Raw genomic sequence first — 8,687 nt, forward strand, 5'->3', positions numbered from 1 at the left:
CCATGACAGATGCAACCAGCCCTGCATATTACAGATGTACAACCCCAACTCCATCCCAGCAGCAGCCCAGAGCAACTTTAATGTTAAAGATCAACAACATCCCAGAACAGCAACCCATAACAGAACCCAAAACAGAACCAGATCAATATCAGCAGCCCAAAACAGATCTACTCCCCAAAGTCAATCTTATTTGCCTCAGATTGGTCAAAAAGTCTTGTACAGAGAAATGAAAATCCTTGAATCTTTGTTTCAGCCACAGTGAAATTCACCAAATATATGAGTGACTAGTTGTCACTGTAAGCCTTTTAGCTAGCATAAAAGCAAGCACAAACCATGCCAGCCATGGTTGTTTTATTTAAGATGTGTATAAAACAAAAGCATACTTAGCAGCTTTCAAGAAATGACTCCATTCATGAAGCAAACCTAGCATAAAAACAAGCACACAAACCATACCATACACATGCATGGTTGTTTTATTTAAAATTATACATAATACAAAGCATACTCGGCCTATAAGCCATGACATCCGTCAACAAAGACGGAACACACAACATACAAACTGACACTTTCAATTTTGTGAAACTCTCATGTGTCGGTGCCTTACATACTTCATGGCTAGACTTTTCATGTTGGTTCCACTTTATTATTTCACACGATTTTTACAGAAATTCCATTCACCATCAAGTTTGCTGGTAACATTAGCTAGGGACACGGATTACTAGTTTGGCTCACTTTTTTTGGGCACTCTGGACGATTCTCAACATCGTAACCATGGTGAGTATCAGAATATGGACCAGAATGTCCGAGTTTACCAAAGCTATTGTTTGTATCACCGTCGCTGCTATCTGCATCCTCATTAGTATTATCAGTATTTTCTTCAGCTACTTTGGTTCCGTCTATAGTACTCTTATCACTGGAACCAACATTAACCTTTCGGCTCCAATTTGCATCACGTAGAAGCTGACGATCTGCCTTGGTGAGCCTTTTTGCATTGGCAGCTTGCAAAGCTCCAACGACCACAACTAGGGTTACAAAGAGTAGTAGCGAGGTCTTCATGATCAAAAGTAGCTCATCGCCAACCCTAAAAGAAGCTTAGATATGTAGTTAGAAAAATCAGTTCAAATAATTAAGCTAACAAACCAAGACTAGGAACTTACATCACAATCAAAAAATTACAAAAACCAAAAGTAGGTTTACAAAACTTACTGCTTTTATTGCTGTGAAAAGTTGATGAAAGAAGGGATTATTAGGGTTTGCATTATATAGATGATGATTAAGGCCACACTGTATTAAGCATTATTTAGTGGGAAAGCACTTGAAAACAAGAGTGCGGTGGGGGTCTGTGCCTTGGCACCATTAATGGACAGGGTAGTGAAAGTAATCATGATTAGGATTGATATTAAGAATTTAATAATGCTGAGTTTCAATTATCTAATAATTAAATGTGGACTGTGTTTCCATGGTAGGGTTCAAAATGGGTGTGCCATGTAATTTTTTTGTTTTCATACGTGAAATAATTACATAATACAGTTCTTGTCACTTCATTGAGCTTATGGAGTTTAATTTGAGCAAAAATTAACAACGACAACTAGCTCTTGGTAAAATTGTGGAATACAATTTTTTTTTTTTTTTTCACTTCATTAAACTTACTTATCTATTGAGATCGGAAAAAATAAAAATGTGCAAGCTAACTTTGTTGGTAAAGTTTTGGCAGTATGAGAAACTTGGGATTGAATCTTCTAATCATTGTTACATGCCCCATCACCATTTAGAAAACAAAGAGAGGGGAAAAAAAAGGGACTATTGCACAAAATTTAAGATAAAATGAGTGCAGAAAGATTAATTAACTACTAAAAAGGGTTTTTTTTTTTTTTTGCGACAGCTAACTGCTATCGAAACTTTATTAAATTTGTGTGGCAAAATTTATTTGTGATGAGAGATTCGTCACAAATGATAATTTTGCCAATGATTATACTTCTTATCACAAAAAATCATTTTGTGCAACAATACAATCACAAAATAATAATAATAATTCACACAAGAGCCAAATACAGTAGTGTTGATTATGATCTTAGTCAAGAGTGTGTTTTTTTTTTTTTTTCAGTAATTTTGGACATAGTAACATTGCACTATAAAAGGGGAGAAAGGGGGGATGGTGCAAGAGTATTCTGTTAATTAACTATCTTTGCATGCAATTACAGCACAGTTTTTGACCATGCCACCACTCAATTTTCACTCTTTGGAAAGGTTGACAAATCACTCATTAGATTGGTGTGTTTCTATGACATATCTAAGTACTATGTTAGTAAACAAAATGATGAAAGGAGAAATGATATACAAACTGATCACAACATTTACCAAATTTTTTAATCTCAATTGACTTGCCTCATCATTTTTCAGTTTAAAAAAGATAAAAATAAAATAAAATAAAATAAATTTTAAAAAAAAAAAAAAAAACAAGTGCCATACAAGCACTTTTCATGTGGCAGCTACTATTAAAGCCTCTGATTAATGCCTATACGTGTTGAGCTTATTTGGCGTGGTTTTTTTTTTTTTTTTTTTAAATAAATTAGAAGTTAGAAGCACTCAAGAAATCAGTTTTTTAGAGACAAATTTATTTCATCTTTAAAAGTGTAATATTTGTTAGGAAAAACTTCAACCAATTAATTTTCTCTGTCCCGAAATTTGTCACAAATGGCTCGTCCAGAAAAGTCAAAAAATGACTTTTAAAGACCAAATTTTGCATTTGTCACTATAAATAGATTTTTAGAGACAAAAATATGTAGTTGCAAAAAGTTTGAATTTTGAGACAACCAAAATTTGTCTCTAAAAGTCTAATAACAGCCCAGGGCAAAAGAAGTAGTTATGGAGACAAAAAAATAATTTTTGAGACGGCACAAATTAGGCCTTGTTTGGCAAGTGGCTATTTTAGCCAAAAAATAAAAAAGTCACTAAAAAAACCAAAAAGCTAACAACTTATACCAAAAAGTCAAAGATTTCATTTTCTCTCTACCTTTTACACATTTTTTCGTAAAAAGTCAAAAAGTCATCCCAAACATATTAGTTTTTTTTACATCATATTTTAACCAAAAAGTCAAAAAGTTACTAAAAAAGCCTGTTCCCAAACGAGGCCTTAGTCTCTAAAAGTTTTAGTTTTTGGGACAAGTGAAAGTGGTGGCTAAAAGTTTTAGTTTTGCGTGGTCTGTAAATGTTATAATTTTTTTGAGACAACTAAAATTGGTCTTTAAAAGTTTGATAATTTTTTTTTTTTTTGTAGCTTTTTGATTTTGTAACAATTACTCTAAAAATACTAGTTTGAACATCAGCTTACATTCCTTTTTTTGATTTCTTAACAACCAAACATAAAATATCAAACATATCATCAGACCATCTGTTTATCTCCAATTAAAATTCAACCAAACAAAATAAAGAAGAAAAATGCTCATCACATTCAAAGAATCTTAATCAAAAGATATTTCAATGACAAACAAATACCATGCTCTAATTCATTAGTACGTAATATATGGATTGTATATCATAAATTGATAGAGATTTCAAAAGTATTATTTCCAATTTATAAGGCTAGTGCCATAAACATTACTTGTAGCATTCAACTATTCAATAAACAGATTGTAAATTGGAGTTATATCTACCTACAGAACAAAACAACACATCACATCTTCTTCTCAAGGGTTTCGTTGAAATGTCATTCAAAATCTCGCAAAGAGCTCTCAAGCCTTCAAATCGACGCAAGCTTGCAGAACCTACATAAAACTGAGATCTTAGAACAAACTTTTTTCATTCAAGGAAAGCTATGTGTTGTGTTTGATGCTAAGCTATGTATTAGTTACATTTCTAAACAACCCTTGAATCAAAGTGCACATTTAAATTTCAATCTGCCAAATCATAACCACAACATTTGCAAGACAATAAGACAAAGTAAATCAAATATAATCAGACAATTCACATATGTACTAAACTAAACCACATTACAAACTTCATTTTCCATTTCTGAACACAACCCTTTTATATTTATTATCTATTCCAAGTTCCTGTACTCATTCCATATGCAACAATCATAATTCACACCCATTAACCAAAACATTAAATCGTTATATCTCTGTGCAACTATGCTTGTTTTGGTATGACTAAGAGATAAATTGCAAATACATCACAAACGCACAATAAATAAACTCTGTTGCCATCAAAAAATCAGATTAAAAAAATTCATCCCAAATAAAGGCTAAATGAATCTTAATCATTAATTTGAAATTCTAAAACTTTTCTAAATTTTTTATTCTGAAATTGTGGCATTATTGCCTATTTTATATGTAATTGTAATTCGAAGTACATAATATAAAGTGACTTTGTAATTGTATGAAGGATATACCCTGCTTGTCCTCTGCCTCTTATTAACATACCTGTTTAGAAGTTGAGGGTATATATATCATATATTTCTGCACTACATATGTACTTATGCATGTGTATTAATAGACAGTATATATATATATATATGGATATATATATGTCATATATTTCTACACTACATATATACTTAAGAATATATATTAATAGACAGTATATATATCTGATGGTATATATATCATATATTTCTGCACTGCAACAAACTACAGAATGTCTTGCTTTTTCGTAAGACATGATTATGCAGCAAAAAATGACGTTGTCCCGTGCAACAAGTTTTCTTCCAATAATGCAAGAATTGGTGAGATGCATCCTTATTACATGAAGGACAAGCCAATTTCCCTTTGGTGCTCCAACCGGATAGGTTACCATATGCAGGGAAATCGTTCATGGTCTATAACAATGCGACACATAATTGAAAATTCTAGCCATTTGATGCATCATATGTCTCTACCCCTACCTCTTATAACTCCTTTAACTCATCTATCAATGGCTGTAAAAATAAATCAATGTCAAACCCAGGAGCCCTACACCCAGGAATAAGCAAAGGCATCATAAAAAATGGATCCTTCATACATTTCCTTGTGACACTTCATATCAGTAGCCGTCTTCCTTGATATGAATAGCCTTTGTAGTCTTGGTTTTAAAGGAAAGTATTGTAGAACCCTGTGAGGGATCTTTTTACCTGTGCCTTTACCTTTACGAACTTTGAATCTTGGCGCTTTGCAAGTAGGACACTCATCTTCATTTTCGTACTCCTTCCAAAAAAGTACGCAATCACTTTTGCATATATGTATTTTTGATAGTCGAGGCCCAAATCTCGAATTATTTGTTTAGTCTCATTGTAAGAGCATGGAAGCATTTCACCAATGGGAAGTGCCTCCTTCAACAATTCTAGTAACATCGTGAGTGATTTGTTGCTCCATCTATTAAATATCTTTAGATGTAACAACTTAACCATGAATGATAGTTTGGAGAATCGTTGGCAATCTAGATACAAATCTTGCTCCACATCTCTCATTAATCTTGCAAATTTATTTGTTTACCCGCCACAACTACTAGGTAAGTCAGGATTACGACTATTAGATGCTTCTCCTACATAACCAAATGTGGTTGCTCCACTTCGTATATCATGAATAATTTCTTGCACCTCAGTATTTGGGCTATTTGACTTCTCTGTTACATTATTAAGATATTCGTCATTTTCATTTTGTGAGTCATTATGGTCATTTAATTCAAAACCTTCCCCATGATACACCCACCTAGTGTAACTTGTAACCACCCCATATGCATACAAATGAATTTCAACTTCCTCTATGGTTTTTTGAATATGATTGTTGCATCTATAACATGGATACCAAATCTTATTTGTCCCTGGTTTCATATGATCACGAGCAAACATGATAAATTCCCTTACCCCATCAATGTACTGAGATGACCTTCTATTATGAAGTTGCATCTAACTCCTATCTGTGGTGAAAAAGAACTAAAGAAGAAAAGAAGAGAAAGAAAGAGAGAAAGAGAGAGAGAGAGAGAGAGAGAGAGAGAGAGAGAAGAAGAAGAAGAAGAAGAAGAAGAAGAAGAAGGAAAAAAAAAAAGGGTAAAAGCTTAAAAAATAGGATATACTAAAAATAGGAAATAATGTACTTAATAAAATAAAAAATCAAATTTCTAAGAAAGTGATGAAAGAATGAAATCCATGGACTTATTTGGTTGGATTTGAAATCCATATGTCATGTGATCAACCGAGTGGGGCGCAAGGATTGTAAGATCAGATTTCAAATCTACTTCATTTGAAATCCTTAAGATAAAAAACAGAGCCTTAAACTATTTAACAAAGATTATAAATGTACTCACATAATCATCAATTTATACAGATTCTACAAAATTCTAATCAAATTCAGAATAAAATAAAATAAAAAAGCACAAAACAACAAAATTTATAAGAGCAACAAAATAATATGTTCGAAATTGTAAAATTTTCCAATAATTCAAACCTAAGGAATCTAATTATTCAAGCAATAGCAAAAAAATAACTTAATCAAAAGCCACACACAAAAAAAATAAAGAAGAAGAAGAAGAAGAAGAGATAGAATAAACATACCGACTTACTGAAACAAATCTCCTTAGCTTTTTCTATAACCCTAGCAGTAATCTTCTTCAGATCCGCTTCGACGTAGGCCAAAACATCAATAGCCCCTGCAATTCAGAAGAAGAAAAAAATATATCAAAACAATCAATTCACTACATGAATCTGTATATATGGAGGATTGAAATAAGATAATACCCTCGGGGATGAAATTATTGTCGAGATCAGAAGCAATCAACGAGATCCGTAGAGAAGAACCATTGCATTTGCAAGAGAAAAAGAAATTAGGGATTTGAGTGAGAGAGAGAGAGAGAGAGAGAGAGAGAGAGTGAGTGAGTGATCGATCTATCACAATTTCGATCAAGCTATCTGTCCTGACTATTGAGTTCAAAAATGAATATATAAAATAACATAATGTATGATTTGGGTTTATTAGGGACCAACAAAAATTGTAGGTAAAAGCGGCTGATCCTTTTTCAACCAAATAGTCTTGTTTAAATTCCTTCATTTCATCCTTAAAGTATAATTTTTGTAGACAAATTATTTTTGTTCCTAAAAATTTGTCTTTAAAACCTTAATTTCTTGTATTGCTTTTCAACAATTAATTTTTTTTAACTTAAGACTGTATTTGATTGGAAGATTTGATAAAAGAAATGGAAAAAGAAAAAGGAAACGCAATCTCACTTTTTATTTGGTTATAAAAAAAAAATACAGGAAAAAAGAAAGTTATGGGAAATGCAATCTTACTTTTTGACTTTTTGGTTCAGACTCTTTATAAATTTTCCAACCAAACACATACTGCAAAAAATTAAGGTTTCAGAGACAAGGATTTAGGGACAAAATTATTTTTTAGGAACCAAATATTTTTGTTGCTAAAATTGTCATTATTATATTTTTAGCAACAAAAATTGGATATTAGTAATGAATTATTATCCTTTTTGGGATCAAATTTTTTGTCTCAAAAAATAAATCATTTTGAGACTAGGTTATTTTGTTCTTAAAAACCTATTTATTAGTGACATTTTCAAAATTGTCGCCGAAAGCCTTATTTTTGGCTTTCTGGGACAACCTTCTAGCTACTATCATCTCGACGATAGAAATTGATTCTTAAATATCTTTTGTAACAAAATTTTCACTTTTAGAGACCAAAAAATTTGAATTTTAAAACTTTTATATGTTGTAGTGACAGTCTAACTGCTTCATAAATTTATTATATTTTAATTTTAACGAATGCATTGGAGTTGCTCTAACTATCTCTGTTTGGAATATCACTTTGGGCTAAAATAGTCATATATAATAAAATTGTCTATTTTAGCTAAATAAGACAAAATATCACATTCAATCCATAATTATTTCATTTTTTTTCTCACAAAAGTCAAAAAAGCTAAAAAACCTATCCCAAACAAGACTTTTTAGTACACCCAAAAAAAATAAAAAGATAAAAAATATGTACTTATTAATACATCCCAAACTTGGTCTCACCCCAAAAAAGTCAAAAAGCCAAAAAGTCAAAAACCAACCCAGAGTTGGACATGGGACCAAGAAATATCCACTGGCCAAGAATATTGGACCAGCCACAAGGGCTCAGCCCAATTAGATGGGCTCAAGCCTAATAAAGCAGTCATTTTAAGCCTCCCATTTTGGAAGGTTCCAAATTCCAACTCTCCTTATCTGCAGTAAGACCTATGAAAGTGCAAAAAATATAAAAACAAAAATAAAAAAATTATTACAGAAAAAATAAAAAGTTAGCAGTGAAAATTGCTAAAAAGTAATTGCCAAGCAAGTTTGGGATCAATTTTTAAAAATCTTGTATTTTAATTTTTTTTTTAGTGATTTTTTTAATTTGTGTTAATTCTTTTTTTTTTATAGAAAATTTTAAAGGATCTAAAATTTAAAAAATAAAAAGCTAAATTTATTTTTTTGCTTTTCTTTCTAATCTTTAGAAATATTATTTTTTAATCTATTTAGTCGGGCGCTACCTATAAAAATATTATTTTTAAAAAAAATTTACTATAAACAAAAAAATTATTACGAAAAATTAATTAGTCAAAAATTTACCACTTTCTTTATAATTTTTGTACCTTTTTTCCGTATAAAATTAAAAAAAAATGATTAAAATGGCTAATTCCTAAACAAAAATGAAAGAATTTGGGGAGTTATTTTATTTTTATTTTTT

General features: G+C 31.1%; 1 long non-coding RNA gene across 1 annotated transcript; it reads right to left on the reverse strand.

The window, feature by feature from the left end:
* Nucleotides 1-424: 424 nt before the first annotated feature.
* LOC114292803 (uncharacterized) lies at nt 425-1,370 on the reverse strand. Its single transcript, XR_003639852.2, has 2 exons — nt 1,207-1,370; nt 425-1,081 (listed from the first exon to the last, which is right to left on the reverse strand). It is a non-coding gene; the product is annotated as an uncharacterized LOC114292803 (long non-coding RNA).
* Between the last annotated feature and the right edge of the window lie 7,317 nt (nt 1,371-8,687).

This window comes from Camellia sinensis, chromosome 2 (genome assembly GCF_055761805.1).
Source record: "Camellia sinensis isolate YWXY chromosome 2, ASM5576180v1, whole genome shotgun sequence".
Taxonomy (NCBI): Eukaryota; Viridiplantae; Streptophyta; class Magnoliopsida; order Ericales; family Theaceae; genus Camellia; species Camellia sinensis.